The 14,625-nt window shown below is 69.9% G+C and overlaps 1 protein-coding gene across 1 annotated transcript in view; it reads right to left on the reverse strand.

The window, feature by feature from the left end:
• LOC140411246 (kinesin light chain 1-like) overlaps positions 1-14,612 on the reverse strand; it is a 669,745-nt gene extending 655,133 nt beyond the window's left edge. Inside the window, exon 1 of the mRNA XM_072500365.1 lies at positions 14,488-14,612. The gene's annotated coding sequence lies outside the window, so the exon portion shown is untranslated. The remainder of the gene's footprint in view (positions 1-14,487) is intronic.
• Between the last annotated feature and the right edge of the window lie 13 nt (positions 14,613-14,625).

Here is a 14,625-nt window from a genome sequence, read left to right on the forward strand (position 1 = left end):
GGGGTGATGGACCCTCCCGGTACCCGGGGTGATGGACCCTCCCGGTACCCGGGGTGATGGACTCTCCCTCCCCGGGGTGATGGACCCTCCCGGTACCCGGGGTGATGGACCCTCCCGGTACCCGGGGTGATGGACTCTCCCTCCCCGGGGTGATGGACCCTCCCGGTACCCGGGGTGATGGACTCTCCCTCCCCGGGGTGATGGACCCTCCCCATTCCCGGGGTGATGGACTCTCCCTCCCCGGGGTGATGGACCCTCCCGGTACCCGGGGTGATGGACTCTCCCTCCCCGGGGTGATGGACTCTCCCGGTACCCGGGGTGATGGACCCTCCCGGTACCCGGGGTGATGGACTCTCCCGGTACCCGGGGTGATGGACCCTCCCGGTACCCGGGGTGATGGACCCTCCCGGTACCCGGGGTGATGGACTCTCCCTCCCCGGGGTGATGGACTCTCCCTCCCCGGGGTGATGGACCCTCCCGGTAACCGGGGTGATGGACCCTCCCGGTACCCGGGGTGATGGACCCTCCCGGTACCCGGGGTGATGGACCCTCCCGGTACCCGGGGTGATGGACCCTCCCGGTACCCGGGGTGATGGACTCTCCCTCCCCGGGGTGATGGACCCTCCCGGTACCCGGGGTGATGGACCCTCCCTCCCCGGGGTGATGGACTCTCCCTCCCCGGGGTGATGGACCCTCCCGGTACCCGGGGTGATGGACTCTCCCTCCCCGGGGTGATGGACCCTCCCGGTACCCGGGGTGATGGACTCTCCCTCCCCGGGACGATGGACTCTCCCGGTACCCGGGGTGATGGACTCTCCCTCCCCGGGGTGATGGACCCTCCCGGTACCCGGGGTGATGGACTCTCCCTCCCCGGGGTGATGGACCCTCCCGGTACCCGGGGTGATGGACTCTCACTCCCCGGGGTGATGGACCCTCCCGGTACCCGGGGTGATGGACTCTCCCGGTACCCGGGGTGATGGACTCTCCCGGTACCCGGGGTGATGGACTCTCCCTCCCCGGGGTGATGGACTCTCCCTCCCCGGGGTGATGGACTCTCCCGGTACCCGGGGTGATGGACTCTCCCTCCCCGGGGTGATGGACTCTCCCGGTACCCGGGGTGATGGACTCTCCCGGTACCCGGGGTGATGGACTCTCCCTCCCCGGGGTGATGGACCCTCCCGGTACCCGGGGTGATGGACTCTCACTCCCCGGGGTGATGGACCCTCCCGGTACCCGGGGTGATGGACCCTCCCTCCCCGGGGTGATGGACCCTCCCGGTACCCAGGGTGATGGACTCTCCCTCCCCGGGGTGATGGACTCTCCCTCCCCGGGGTGATGGACCCTCCCGGTACCCGGGGTGATGGACTCTCCCTCCCCGGGGTGATGGACTCTCCCTCCCCGGGGTGATGGACCCTCCCGGTACCCGGGGTGATGGACCCTACCGGTACCCGGGGTGATGGACTCTCACTCCCCGTGGTGATGGACTCTCCCTCCCCGGGGTGATGGACTCTCCCGGTACCCGGGGTGATGGACTCTCCCGGTACCCGGGGTGATGGACTCTCCCGGTACCCAGGGTGATGGACCCTCCCGGTACCCGGGGTGATGGACTCTCCCGGTACCCGGGGTGATGGACCCTCCCGGTACCCGGGGTGATGGACTCTCCCTCCCCGGGGTGATGGACCCTCCCGGTACCCGGGGTGATGGACCCTCACGGTACCCGGGGTGATGGACCCTCCCGGTACCCGGGGTGATGGACTCTCCCTCCCCGGGGTGATGGACCCTCCCTCCCCGGGGTGATGGACCCTCACGGTACCCGGGGTGATGGACCCTCCCGGTACCCGGGGTGATGGACTCTCCCTCCCCGGGGTGATGGACTCTCCCGGTACCCGGGGTGATGGACTCTCCCTCCCCGGGGTGATGGACTCTCCCGGTACCCGGGGTGATGGACTCTCCCGGTACCCGGGGTGATGGACTCTCCCTCCCCGGGGTGATGGACTCTCCCGGTACCCGGGGTGATGGACCCTCACGGTACCCGGGGTGATGGACCCTCCCTCCCCGGGGTGATGGACTCTCCCGGTACCCGGGGTGATGGACTCTCCCTCCCCGGGGTGATGGACCCTCCCGGTACCCGGGGTGATGGACCCTCCCTCCCCGGGGTGATGGACTCTCCCGGTACCCGGGGTGATGGACTCTCCCTCCCCGGGGTGATGGACTCTCCCTCCCCGGGGTGATGGACCCTCCCGGTACCCGGGGTGATGGACTCTCCCTCCCCGGGGTGATGGACTCTCCCGGTACCCGGGGTGATGGACTCTCCCTCCCCGGGGTGATGGACTCTCCCGGTACCCGGGGTGATGGACTCTCCCGGTACCCGGGGTGATGGACTCTCCCGGTACCCGGGGTGATGGACTCTCCCGGTACCCGGGGTGATGGACTCTCCCGGTACCCGGGGTGATGGACTCTCCCGGTACCCGGGGTGATGGACTCTCCCTCCCCGGGGTGATGGACTCTCCCTCCCCGGGGTGATGGACCCTCCCGGTACCCGAGGTGATGGACCCTCCCGGTACCCGGGGTGATGGACCCTCCCGGTACCCGGGGTGATGGACCCTCCCGGTACCCGAGGTGATGGACTCTCACTGCCCGGGGTGATGGACTCTTCCGGTACCCGGGGTGATGGACTCTCACTGCCCGGGGTGATGGACTCTTCCGGTACCCGGGGTGATGGACTCTCCCGGTACCCGGGGCGATGGACTCTCCCGGTACCCGGGGTGATGGACCCTCCCTCCCCGGGGTGATGGACCCTCCCGGTACCCGGGGTGATGAACCCTCCCTCCCCGGGGTGATGGACCCTCCCGGTACCCGGGGTGATGGACTCTCCCTCCCCGGGGTGATGGACTCTCCCTCCCCGGGGTGATGGACTCTCCCTCCCCGGGGTGATGGACTCTCCCTCCCCGGGGTGATGGACCCTCCCGGTACCCGGGGTGATGGACCCTCCCGGTACCCGGGGTGATGGACTCTCCCTCCCCGGGGTGATGGACTCTCACGGTACCCGGGGTGATGGACTCTCACTCCCCGTGGTGATGGACTCTCCCTCCCCGGGGTGATGGACTCTCCCGGTACCCGGGGTGATGGACTCTCCCTCCCCGGGGTGATGGACTCTCCCGGTACCCGGGGTGATGGACTCTCCCGGTACCCGGGGTGATGGACCCTCCCGGTACCCGGGGTGATGGACTCTCCCGGTACCCGGGGTGATGGACTCTCCCGGTACCCGGGGTGATGGACTCTCCCTCCCCGGGGTGATGGACTCTCCCTCCCCGGGGTGATGGACTCTCCCTCCCCGGGGTGATGGACCCTCCCGGTACCCGGGGTGATGGACCCTCCCGGTACCCGGGGTGATGGACTCTCCCTCCCCGGGGTGATGGACTCTCCCGGTACCCGGGGTGATGGACTCTCCCGGTACCCGGGGTGATGGACTCTCCCTCCCCGGGGTGATGGACTCTCCCGGTACCCGGGGTGATGGACTCTCCCGGTACCCGGGGTGATGGACTCTCCCTCCCCGGGGTGATGGACTCTCCCTCCCCGGGGTGATGGACTCTCCCGGTACCCGGGGTGATGGACTCTCCCTCCCCGGGGTGATGAACTCTCCCGGTACCCGGGGTGATGGACTCTCCCGGTACCCGGGGCGATGGACCCTCCCGGTACCCGGGGTGATGGACTCTCCCTCCCCGGGGTGATGGACCCTCCCGGTACCCGGGGTGATGGACTCTCCCTCCCCGGGGTGATGGACTCTCTCTCCCCGGGGTGATGGACTCTCCCGGTACCCGGGGTGATGGACTCTCACTCCCCGGGGTGATGGACTCTCCCGGTACCCGGGGTGATGGACTCTCCCTCCCCGGGGTGATGGACTCTCCCGGTACCCGGGGTGATGGACTCTCCCGGTACCCGGGGTGATGGACTCTCCCGCCCCGGGGTGATGGACTCTCCCGGTACCCGGGGTGATGGACTCTCCCGGTACCCGGGGTGATGGACTCTCCCTCCCCGGGGTGATGGACTCTCCCGGTACCCGGGGTGATGGACTCTCACTCCCCGGGGTGATGGACCCTCACGGTACCCGGGGTGATGGACTCTCCCTCCCCGGGGTGATGGACTCTCCCGGGACCCGGGGTGATGGACTCTCCCTCCCCGGGGTGATGGACTCTCCCGGTACCCGGGGTGATGGACCCTCCCGGTACCCGGGGTGATGGACTCTCCCGGTACCCGGGTTGATGGACTCTCCCGGTACCCGGGGTGATGGACTCTCCCGGTACCCGGGTTGATGGACTCTCCCGGTACCCGGGGTGATGGACTCTCCCGGTACCCGGGGTGATGGACTCTCCCGGTACCCGGGGTGATGGACTCTCCCTCCCCGGGGTGATGGACTCTCCCTCCCCGGGGTGATGGACTCTCCCTCCCCGGGGTGATGGACCCTCCCGGTACCCTAGGTGATGGACCCTCCCGGTACCCGGGGTGATGGACTCTCCCGGTACCCGAGGTGATGGACCCTCCCGGTACCCGGGGTGATGGACCCTTCCGGTACCCGGGGTGATGGACTCTCCCGGTACCCGGGGTGATGGACTCTCCCGGTACCCGGGGTGATGGACTCTCCCGGTACCCGAGGTGATGGACCCTTCCGGTACCCGGGGTGATGGACCCTTCCGGTACCCGGGGTGATGGACCCTTCCGGTACCCGGGGTGATGGACTCTCCCGGTACCCGAGGTGATGGACCCTCCCGGTACCCGGGGTGATGGACTCTTCTGGTACCCGGGGTGATGGACTCTCCCGGTACCCGGGGCGATGGACTCTCCCGGTACCCGGGGTGATGGACCCTCCCTCCCCGGGGTGATGGACCCTCCCGGTACCCGGGGTGATGAACCCTCCCTCCCCGGGGTGATGGACCCTCCCGGTACCCGGGGTGATGGACTCTCCCTCCCCGGGGTGATGGACCCTCCCGGTACCCGGGGTGATGGACCCTCCCTCCCCGGGGTGATGGACTCTCCCGGTACCCGGGGTGATGGACCCTCCCGGTACCCGGGGTGATGGACCCTCCCGGTACCCGGGGTGATGGACCCTCCCGGTACCCGGGGTGATGGACTCTCCCGGTACCCGGGGTGATGAACCCTCCCGGTACCCGGGGTGATGGACCCTCCCGGTACCCGGGGTGCTGGACCCTCCCTCCCCGGGGTGATGGACCCTCCCGGTACCCGGGGTGACGGACTCTCCCGGTACCCAGGGTGATGGACCCTCCCGGTACCCGGGGTGATGGACCCTCCCGGTACCCGGGGTGATGGACTCTCCCGGTACCCGGGGTGATGGACTCTCCCTCCCCGGGGTGATGGACCCTCCCGGTACCCGGGGTGATGGACTCTCCCTCCCCGGGGTGATGGACCCTCCCGGTACCCGGGGTGATGGACCCTCCCGGTACCCAGGGTTATGGACCCTCCCGGTACCCGGGGTGATGGACTCTCCCGGTACCCGGGGTGATGGACCCTCCCGGTACCCGGGGTGATGGACTCTCCCTCCCCGGGGTGATGGACCCTCCCGGTACCCGGGGTGATGGACCCTCCCGGTACCCGGGGTGATGGACCCTCCCGGTACCCGGGGTGATGGACCCTCCTTCCCCGGGGTGATGGACCCTCCCGGTACCCGGGGTGACGGACTCTCCCTCCCCGGGGTGATGGACTCTCCCGGTACCCGGGGTGATGGACCCTCCCGGTACCCGGGGTGATGGACTCTCCCGGTACCCGGGGTGATGGACTCTCCCTCCCCGGGGTGATGGACCCTCCCGGTACCCGGGGTGATGGACCCTCCCGGTACCCGGGGTGATGGACCCTCCCGGTACCCGGGGTGATGGACTCTCCCTCCCCGGGGTGATGGACCCTCCCGGTACCCGGGTTGATGGACTCTCCCTCCCCGGGGTGATGGACCCTCCCGGTACCCGGGGTGATGGACCCTCCCGGTACCCGGGGTGATGGACCCTCCCGGTACCCGGGGTGATGGACCCTCCCTCCCCGGGGTGATGGACCCTCCCGGTACCCGGGGTGACGGACTCTCCCTCCCCGGGGTGATGGACTCTCCCGGTACCCGGGGTGATGGACCCTCCCGGTACCCGGGGTGATGGACTCTCCCGGTACCCGGGGTGATGGACTCTCCCTCCCCGGGGTGATGGACTCTCCCGGTACCCGGGGTGATGGACTCTCCCGGTACCCGGGGTGATGGACTCTCCCGGTACCCGGGGTGATGGACTCTCCCGGTACCCGGGGTGATGGACTCTCCCTCCCCGGGGTGATGGACCCTCCCGGTACCCGGGGTGATGGACCCTCCCGGTACCCGGGGTGATGGACCCTCCCGGTACCCGGGGTGATGGACTCTCCCTCCCCGGGGTGATGGACTCTCCCGGTACCCGGGGTGATGGACCCTTCCGGTACCCGGGGTGATGGACTCTCCCGGTACCCGGGGTGATGGACCCTCCCGGTACCCGGGGTGATGGACTCTCCCTCCCCGGGGTGATGGACCCTCCCGGTACCCGGGGTGATGGACTCTCCCTCCCCGGGGTGATGGACCCTCCCGGTACCCGGGGTGATGGACTCTCCCTCCCCGGGGTGATGGACTCTCCCGGTACCCGGGGTGATGGACCCTCCCGGTACCCGGGGTGATGGACTCTCCCGGTACCCGGGGTGATGGACCCTCCCGGTACCCGGGGTGATGGACTCTCCCGGTACCCGGGGTGATGGACTCTCCCTCCCCGGGGTGATGGACTCTCCCTCCCTGGGGTGATGGACTCTCCCTCCCCGGGGTGATGGACCCTCCCGGTACCCGGGGTGATGGACTCTCCCGGTACCCGGGGTGATGGACTCTCCCTCCCCGGGGTGATGGACTCTCCCTCCCCGGGGTGATGGACCCTCCCGGTACCCGGGGTGATGGACTCTCCCTCCCCGGGGTGATGGACCCTCCCGGTACCCGGGGTGATGGACCCTCCCTCCCCGGGACGATGGACTCTCCCTCCCCGGGGTGATGGACCCTCCCGGTACCCGGGGTGATGGACCCTCCCTCCCCGGGGTGATGGACTCTCCCTCCCCGGGGTGATGGACCCTCCCTCCCCGGGGTGATGGAATCTCCCTCCCCGGGGTGATGGACCCTCCCGGTACCCGGGGTGATGGACTCTCCCTCCCCGGGGTGATGGACCCTCCCGGTACCCGGGGTGATGGACCCTCCCTCCCCGGGACGATGGACTCTCCCTCCCCGGGGTGATGGACCCTCCCGGTACCCGGGGTGATGGACCCTCCCTCCCCGGGGTGATGGACTCTCCCGGTACCCGGGGTGATGGACCCTCCCGGTACCCGGGGTGATGGACTCTCCCTCCCCGGGGTGATGGACCCTCCCGGTACCCGGGGTGATGGACCCTCCCGGTACCCGGGGTGATGGACTCTCCCGGTACCCGGGGTGATGGACTCTCCCGGTACCCGGGGTGATGGACTCTCCCGGTACCCGGGGTGATGGACTCTCCCGGTACCCGGGGTGATGGACTCTCCCGGTACCCGGGGTGATGGACCCTCCCGGTACCCGGGGTGATGGACCCTCCCGGTACCCGGGGTGATGGACTCTCCCGGTACCCGGGGTGATGGACCCTCCCGGTACCCGGGGTGATGGACTCTCCCGGTACCCGGGGTGATGGACTCTCCCTCCCCGGGGTGATGGACCCTCCCGGTACCCGGGGTGATGGACTCTCCCTCCCCGGGGTGATGGACCCTCCCGGTATCCGGGGTAATGGACCCTCCCGGTACCCGGGGTGATGGACTCTCCCTCCCCGGGGTGATGGACCCTCCCGGTACCCGGGGTGATGGACTCTCCCTCCCCGGGGTGATGGACCCTCCCGGTACCCGGGGTGATGGACCCTCCCGGTACCCGGGGTGATGGACTCTCCCTCCCCGGGGTGATGGACTCTCCCGGTACCCGGGGTGATGGACTCTCCCTCCCCGGGGTGATGGACCCTCCCGGTACCCGGGGTGATGGACTCTCCCTCCCCGGAGTGATGGACCCTCCCGGTACCCGGGGTGATGGACCCTCCCGGTACCCGGGGCGATGGACCCTCCCGGTACCCGGGGTGACGGACTCTCCCGGTACCCGGGGTGACGGACCCTCCCGGTACCCGGGGTGACGGACTCTCCCGGTACCCGGGGTGATGGACCCTCCCGGTACCCGGGGTGATGGACTCTCCCGGTACCCGGGGTGATGGACCCTCCCGGTACCCGGGGTGATGGACTCTCCCTCCCCGGGGTGATGGACTCTCCCTCCCCGGGGTGATGGACTCTCCCGGTACCCGGGGTGATGGACCCTCCCGGTACCCGGGGTGATGGACCCTCCCGGTACCCGGGGTGATGGACCCTCCCGGTACCCGGGGTGATGGACTCTCCCTCCCCGGGGTGATGGACTCTCCCTCCCCGGGGTGATGGACTCTCCCGGTACCCGGGGTGATGGACTCTCCCTCCCCGGGGTGATGGACCCTCCCGGTACCCGGGGTGATGGACCCTCCCGGTACCCGGAGTGATGGACCCTCCCGGTACCCGGGGTGATGGACCCTCCCTCCCCGGGGTGATGGACCCTCCCTCCCCGGGACGATGGACTCTCCCGGTACCCGGGGTGATGGACTCTCCCGGTACCCGGGGTGATGGACCCTCCCGGTACCCGGGGTGATGGACCCTCCCGGTACCCGGGGTGATGGACCCTCCCGGTACCCGGGGTGATGGATTCTCCCTCCCCGGGGTGATGGACCCTCCCGGTACCCGGGGTGATGGACCCTCCCTCCCCGGGGTGATGGACCCTCCCGGTACCCGGGGTGATGGACCCTCCCGGTACCCGGGGTGATGGACTCTCCCGGTACCCGGGGTGATGGACTCTCCCTCCCCGGGATGATGGACTCTCCCGGTACCCGGGGTGATGGACTCTCCCTCCCCGGGGTGATGGACCCTCCCGGTACCCGGGGTGATGGACTCTCCCTCCCCGGGGTGATGGACCCTCCCCATTCCCGGGGTGATGGACTCTCCCTCCCCGGGGTGATGGACCCTCCCGGTACCCGGGGTGATGGACTCTCCCTCCCCGGGGTGATGGACTCTCCCGGTACCCGGGGTGATGGACCCTCCCGGTACCCGGGGTGATGGACTCTCCCTCCCCGGGGTGATGGACTCTCCCGGTACCCGGGGTGATGGACTCTCCCGGTACCCGGGGTGATGGACCCTCCCGGTACCCGGGGTGATGGACTCTCCCGGTACCCGGGGTGATGGACTCTCCCTCCCCGGGGTGATGGACTCTCCCTCCCCGGGGTGATGGACCCTCCCGGTACCCGGGGTGATGGACTCTCCCGGTACCCGGGGTGATGGACCCTCCCTCCCCGGGGTGATGGACTCTCCCGGTACCCGGGGTGATGGACCCTCCCGGTACCCGGGGTGATGGACCCTCCCGGTACCCGGGGTGATGGACTCTCCCGATACCCGGGGTGATGGACTCTCCCTCCCCGGGGTGATGGACTCTCCCGGTACCCGGGGTGATGGACTCTCCCGGTACCCGGGGTGATGGACCCTCCCGGTACCCGGGGTGATGGACTCTCCCTCCCCGGGGTGATGGACCCTCCCTCCCCGGGGTGATGGACTCTCCCTCCCCGGGGTGATGGACCCTCCCGGTACCCGGGGTGATGGACTCTCCCTCCCCGGGGTGATGGACCCTCCCGGTACCCGGGGTGATGGACCCTCCCTCCCCGGGGTGATGGACCCTCCCGGTACCCGGGGTGATGGACTCTCCCTCCCGGTACCCGGGGTGATGGACTCTCCCTCCCCGGGGTGATGGACCCTCCCGGTACCCGCGGTGATGGACTCTCCCGGTACCCGGGGTGATGGACCCTCCCGGTACCCGGGGTGATGGACCCTCCCTCCCTGGGGTGATGGACTCTCCCGGTACCCGGGGTGATGGACCCTCCCGGTACCCGGGGTGATGGACCCTCCCGGTACCCGGGGTGATGGACTCTCCCTCCCCGGGGTGATGGACCCTCCCGGTACCCGGGGTGATGGACCCTCCCGGTACCCGGGGTGATGGACTCTCCCTCCCCGGGGTGATGGACCCTCCCGGTACCCGGGGTGATGGACTCTCCCTCCCCGGGGTGATGGACCCTCCCCATTCCCGGGGTGATGGACTCTCCCTCCCCGGGGTGATGGACCCTCCCGGTACCCGGGGTGATGGACTCTCCCTCCCCGGGGTGATGGACTCTCCCGGTACCCGGGGTGATGGACCCTCCCGGTACCCGGGGTGATGGACTCTCCCGGTACCCGGGGTGATGGACCCTCCCGGTACCCGGGGTGATGGACCCTCCCGGTACCCGGGGTGATGGACTCTCCCTCCCCGGGGTGATGGACTCTCCCTCCACGGGGTGATGGACCCTCCCGGTACCCGGGGTGATGGACCCTCCCGGTACCCGGGGTGATGGACCCTCCCGGTACCCGGGGTGATGGACCCTCCCGGTACCCGGGGTGATGGACTCTCCCTCCCCGGGGTGATGGACCCTCCCGGTACCCGGGGTGATGGACCCTCCCTCCCCGGGGTGATGGACTCTCCCTCCCCGGGGTGATGGACCCTCCCGGTACCCGGGGTGATGGACTCTCCCTCCCCGGGGTGATGGACCCTCCCGGTACCCGGGGTGATGGACTCTCCCTCCCCGGGACGATGGACTCTCCCGGTACCCGGGGTGATGGACTCTCCCTCCCCGGGGTGATGGACCCTCCCGGTACCCGGGGTGATGGACCCTCCCGGTACCCGGGGTGATGGACTCTCCCTCCCCGGGACGATGGACTCTCCCGGTACCCGGGGTGATGGACTCTCCCTCCCCGGGGTGATGGACCCTCCCGGTACCCGGGGTGATGGACCCTCCCGGTACCCGGGGTGATGGACTCTCCCGGTACCCGGGGTGATGGACTCTCCCTCCCCGGGACGATGGACTCTCCCGGTACCCGGGGTGATGGACTCTCCCTCCCCGGGGTGATGGACCCTCCCGGTACCCGGGGTGATGGACTCTCCCGGTACCCGGGGTGATGGACCCTCCCGGTACCCGGGGTGATGGACTCTCCCTCCCCGGGGTGATGGACTCTCCCGGTACCCGGGGTGATGGACTCTCCCTCCCCGGGGTGATGGACCCTCCCGGTACCCGGGGTGATGGACCCTCCCGGTACCCGGGGTGATGGACTCTCCCTCCCCGGGGTGATGGACTCTCCCGGTACCCGGGGTGATGGACTCTCACTCCCCGGGGTGATGGACCCTCCCGGTACCCGGGGTGATGGACCCTCCCGGTACCCGGGGTGATGGACCCTCCCGGTACCCGGGGTGATGGACTCTCCCGGTACCCGGGGTGATGGACCCTCCCGGTACCCGGGGTGATGGACCCTCCCGGTACCCGGGGTGATGGACTCTCCCTCCCCGGAGTGATGGACCCTCCCGGTACCCGGGGTGATGGACCCTCCCGGTACCCGGGGTGATGGACCCTCCCGGTACCCGGGGTGATGGACTCTCCCTCCCCGGGGTGTTGGACCCTCCCGGTACCCGGGGTGATGGACCCTCCCTCCCCGGGGTGATGGACCCTCCCGGTACCCGGGGTGATGGACCCTCCCGGTACCCGGGGTGATGGACCCTCCCGGTACCCGGGGTGATGGACTCTCCCGGTACCCGGGGTGATGGACTCTCCCTCCCCGGGATGATGGACTCTCCCGGTACCCGGGGTGATGGACTCTCCCTCCCCGGGGTGATGGACCCTCCCGGTACCCGGGGTGATGGACTCTCCCTCCCCGGGGTGATGGACCCTCCCCATTCCCGGGGTGATGGACTCTCCCTCCCCGGGGTGATGGACCCTCCCGGTACCCGGGGTGATGGACTCTCCCTCCCCGGGGTGATGGACTCTCCCGGTACCCGGGGTGATGGACTCTCCCGGTACCCGGGGTGATGGACTCTCCCTCCCCGGGGTGATGGACTCTCCCTCCCCGGGGTGATGGACCCTCCCGGTACCCGGGGTGATGGACTCTCCCGGTACCCGGGGTGATGGACCCTCCCGGTCCCCGGGGTGATGGACTCTCCCGGTCCCCGGGGTGATGGACTCTCCCGGTACCCGGGGTGATGGACCCTCCCGGTACCCGGGGTGATGGACCCTCCCGGTACCCGGGGTGATGGACTCTCCCGGTACCCGGGCTGATGGACTCTCCCTCCCCGGGGTGATGGACTCTCCCGGTACCCGGGGTGATGGACTCTCCCGGTACCCGGGGTGATGGACCCTCCCGGTACCCGGGGTGATGGACTCTCCCTCCCCGGGGTGATGGACCCTCCCGGTACCCGGGGTGATGGACCCTCCCTCCCCGGGGTGATGGACTCTCCCTCTCCGGGGTGATGGACCCTCCCGGTACCCGGGGTGATGGACTCTCCCTCCCCGGGGTGATGGACCCTCCCGGTACCCGGGGTGATGGACCCTCCCTCCCCGGGGTGATGGACTCTCCCTCCCCGGGGTGATGGACCCTCCCGGTACCCGGGGTGATGGACTCTCCCTCCCCGGGGTGATGGACCCTCCCGGTACCCGGGGTGATGGACTCTCCCTCCCCGGGGTGATGGACCCTCCCGGTACCCGGGGTGATGGACCCTCCCGGTACCCGGGGTGATGGACCCTCCCTCCCTGGGGTGATGGACTCTCCCGGTACCCGGGGTGATGGACCCTCCCGGTACCCGGGGTGATGGACCCTCCCGGTACCCGGGGTGATGGACTCTCCCTCCCCGGGTTGATGGACCCTCCCGGTACCCGGGGTGATGGACCCTCCCGGTACCCGGGGTGATGGACCCTCCCGGTACCCGGGGTGATGGACCCTCCCCATTCCCGGGGTGATGGACTCTCCCTCCCCGGGGTGATGGACCCTCCCGGTACCCGGGGTGATGGACTCTCCCTCCCCGGGGTGATGGACTCTCCCGGTACCCGGGGTGATGGACCCTCCCGGTACCCGGGGTGATGGACTCTCCCGGTACCCGGGGTGATGGACTCTCCCGGTACCCGGGGTGATGGACTCTCCCTCCCCGGGGTGATGGACTCTCCCTCCCCGGGGTGATGGACCCTCCCGGTACCCGGGGTGATGGACCCTCCCGGTACCCGGGGTGATGGACCCTCCCGGTACCCGGGGTGATGGACTCTCCCTCCCCGGGGTGATGGACTCTCCCGGTACCCGGGGTGATGGACTCTCCCTCCCCGGGGTGATGGACCCTCCCGGTTCCCGGGGTGATGGACTCTCCCTCCCCGGGGTGATGGACCCTCCCGGTACCCGGGGTGATGGACTCTCCCTCCCCGGGGTGATGGACTCTCCCGGTACCCGGGGTGATGGACCCTCCCTCCCCGGGGTGATGGACTCTCCCGGTACCCGGGGTGATGGACTCTCCCTCCCCGGGGTGATGGACTCTCCCTCCCCGGGGTGATGGACCCTCCCGGTACCCGGGGTGATGGACTCTCCCTCCCCGGGGTGATGGACCGTCCCGGTACCCGGGGTGATGGACCCTCCCGGTACCCGGGGTGATGGACTCTCCCACCCCGGGGTGATGGACCCTCCCGGTACCCGGGGTGATGGACCCTCCCGGTACCCGGGGTGATGGACTCTCCCTCCCCGGGGTGATGGACCCTCCCGGTACCCGGGGTGATGGACCCTCCCTCCCCGGGGTGATGGACTCTCCCTCCCCGGGGTGATGGACTCTCCCGGTACCCGGGGTGATGGACTCTCCCTCCCCGGGGTGATGGACTCTCCCGGTACCCGGGGTGATGGACTCTCCCGGTACCCGGGGTGATGGACCCTCCCGGTACCCGGGGTGATGGACCCTCCCTCCCCGGGGTGATGGACCCTCCCGGTACCTGGGGTGATGGACTCTCCCTCCCCGGGGTGATGGACCCTCCCGGTACCCGGGGTGATGGACTCTCCCTCCCCGGGGTGATGGACCCTCCCGGTACCCGGGGTGATGGACTCTCCCTCCCCGGGGTGATGGACCCTCCCGGTACCCGGGGTGATGGACTCTCCCTCCCCGGGGTGATGGACTCTCCCTCCCCGGGGTGATGGACTCTCCCTCCCCGGGGTGATGGACTCTCCCTCCCCGGGGTGATGGACCCTCCCGGTACCCGGGGTGATGGACCCTCCCTCCCCGGGGTGATGGACTCTCCCTCCCCGGGGTGATGGACCCTCCCGGTACCCGGGGTGATGGACTCTCCCTCCCCGGGGTGATGGACTCTCCCTCCCCGGGGTGATGGACTCTCCCTCCCCGGGGTGATGGACCCTCCCGGTACCCGGGGTGATGGACCCTCCCGGTACCCGGGGTGATGGACCCTCCCGGTACCCGGGGTGATGGACTCTCCCTCCCCGGGGTGATGGACTCTCCCTCCCCGGGGTGATGGACCCTCCCGGTACCTGCTCTCAGTGTCTCGGGACTCGATCCGCTCCGTTTTCTCTCTCTCTGCGGCTCTCGGTTGTTTTCGGCTCTCGCTCTCTCTATCCCAGGCTGCACTGCGCTCAGCAGAGCTTCCGGCGGAAGTGCGGCCTCAACTT

The sequence above is a fragment of the Scyliorhinus torazame genome, chromosome 4 (genome assembly GCF_047496885.1).
Source record: "Scyliorhinus torazame isolate Kashiwa2021f chromosome 4, sScyTor2.1, whole genome shotgun sequence".
NCBI classification, from domain to species: Eukaryota; Metazoa; Chordata; class Chondrichthyes; order Carcharhiniformes; family Scyliorhinidae; genus Scyliorhinus; species Scyliorhinus torazame.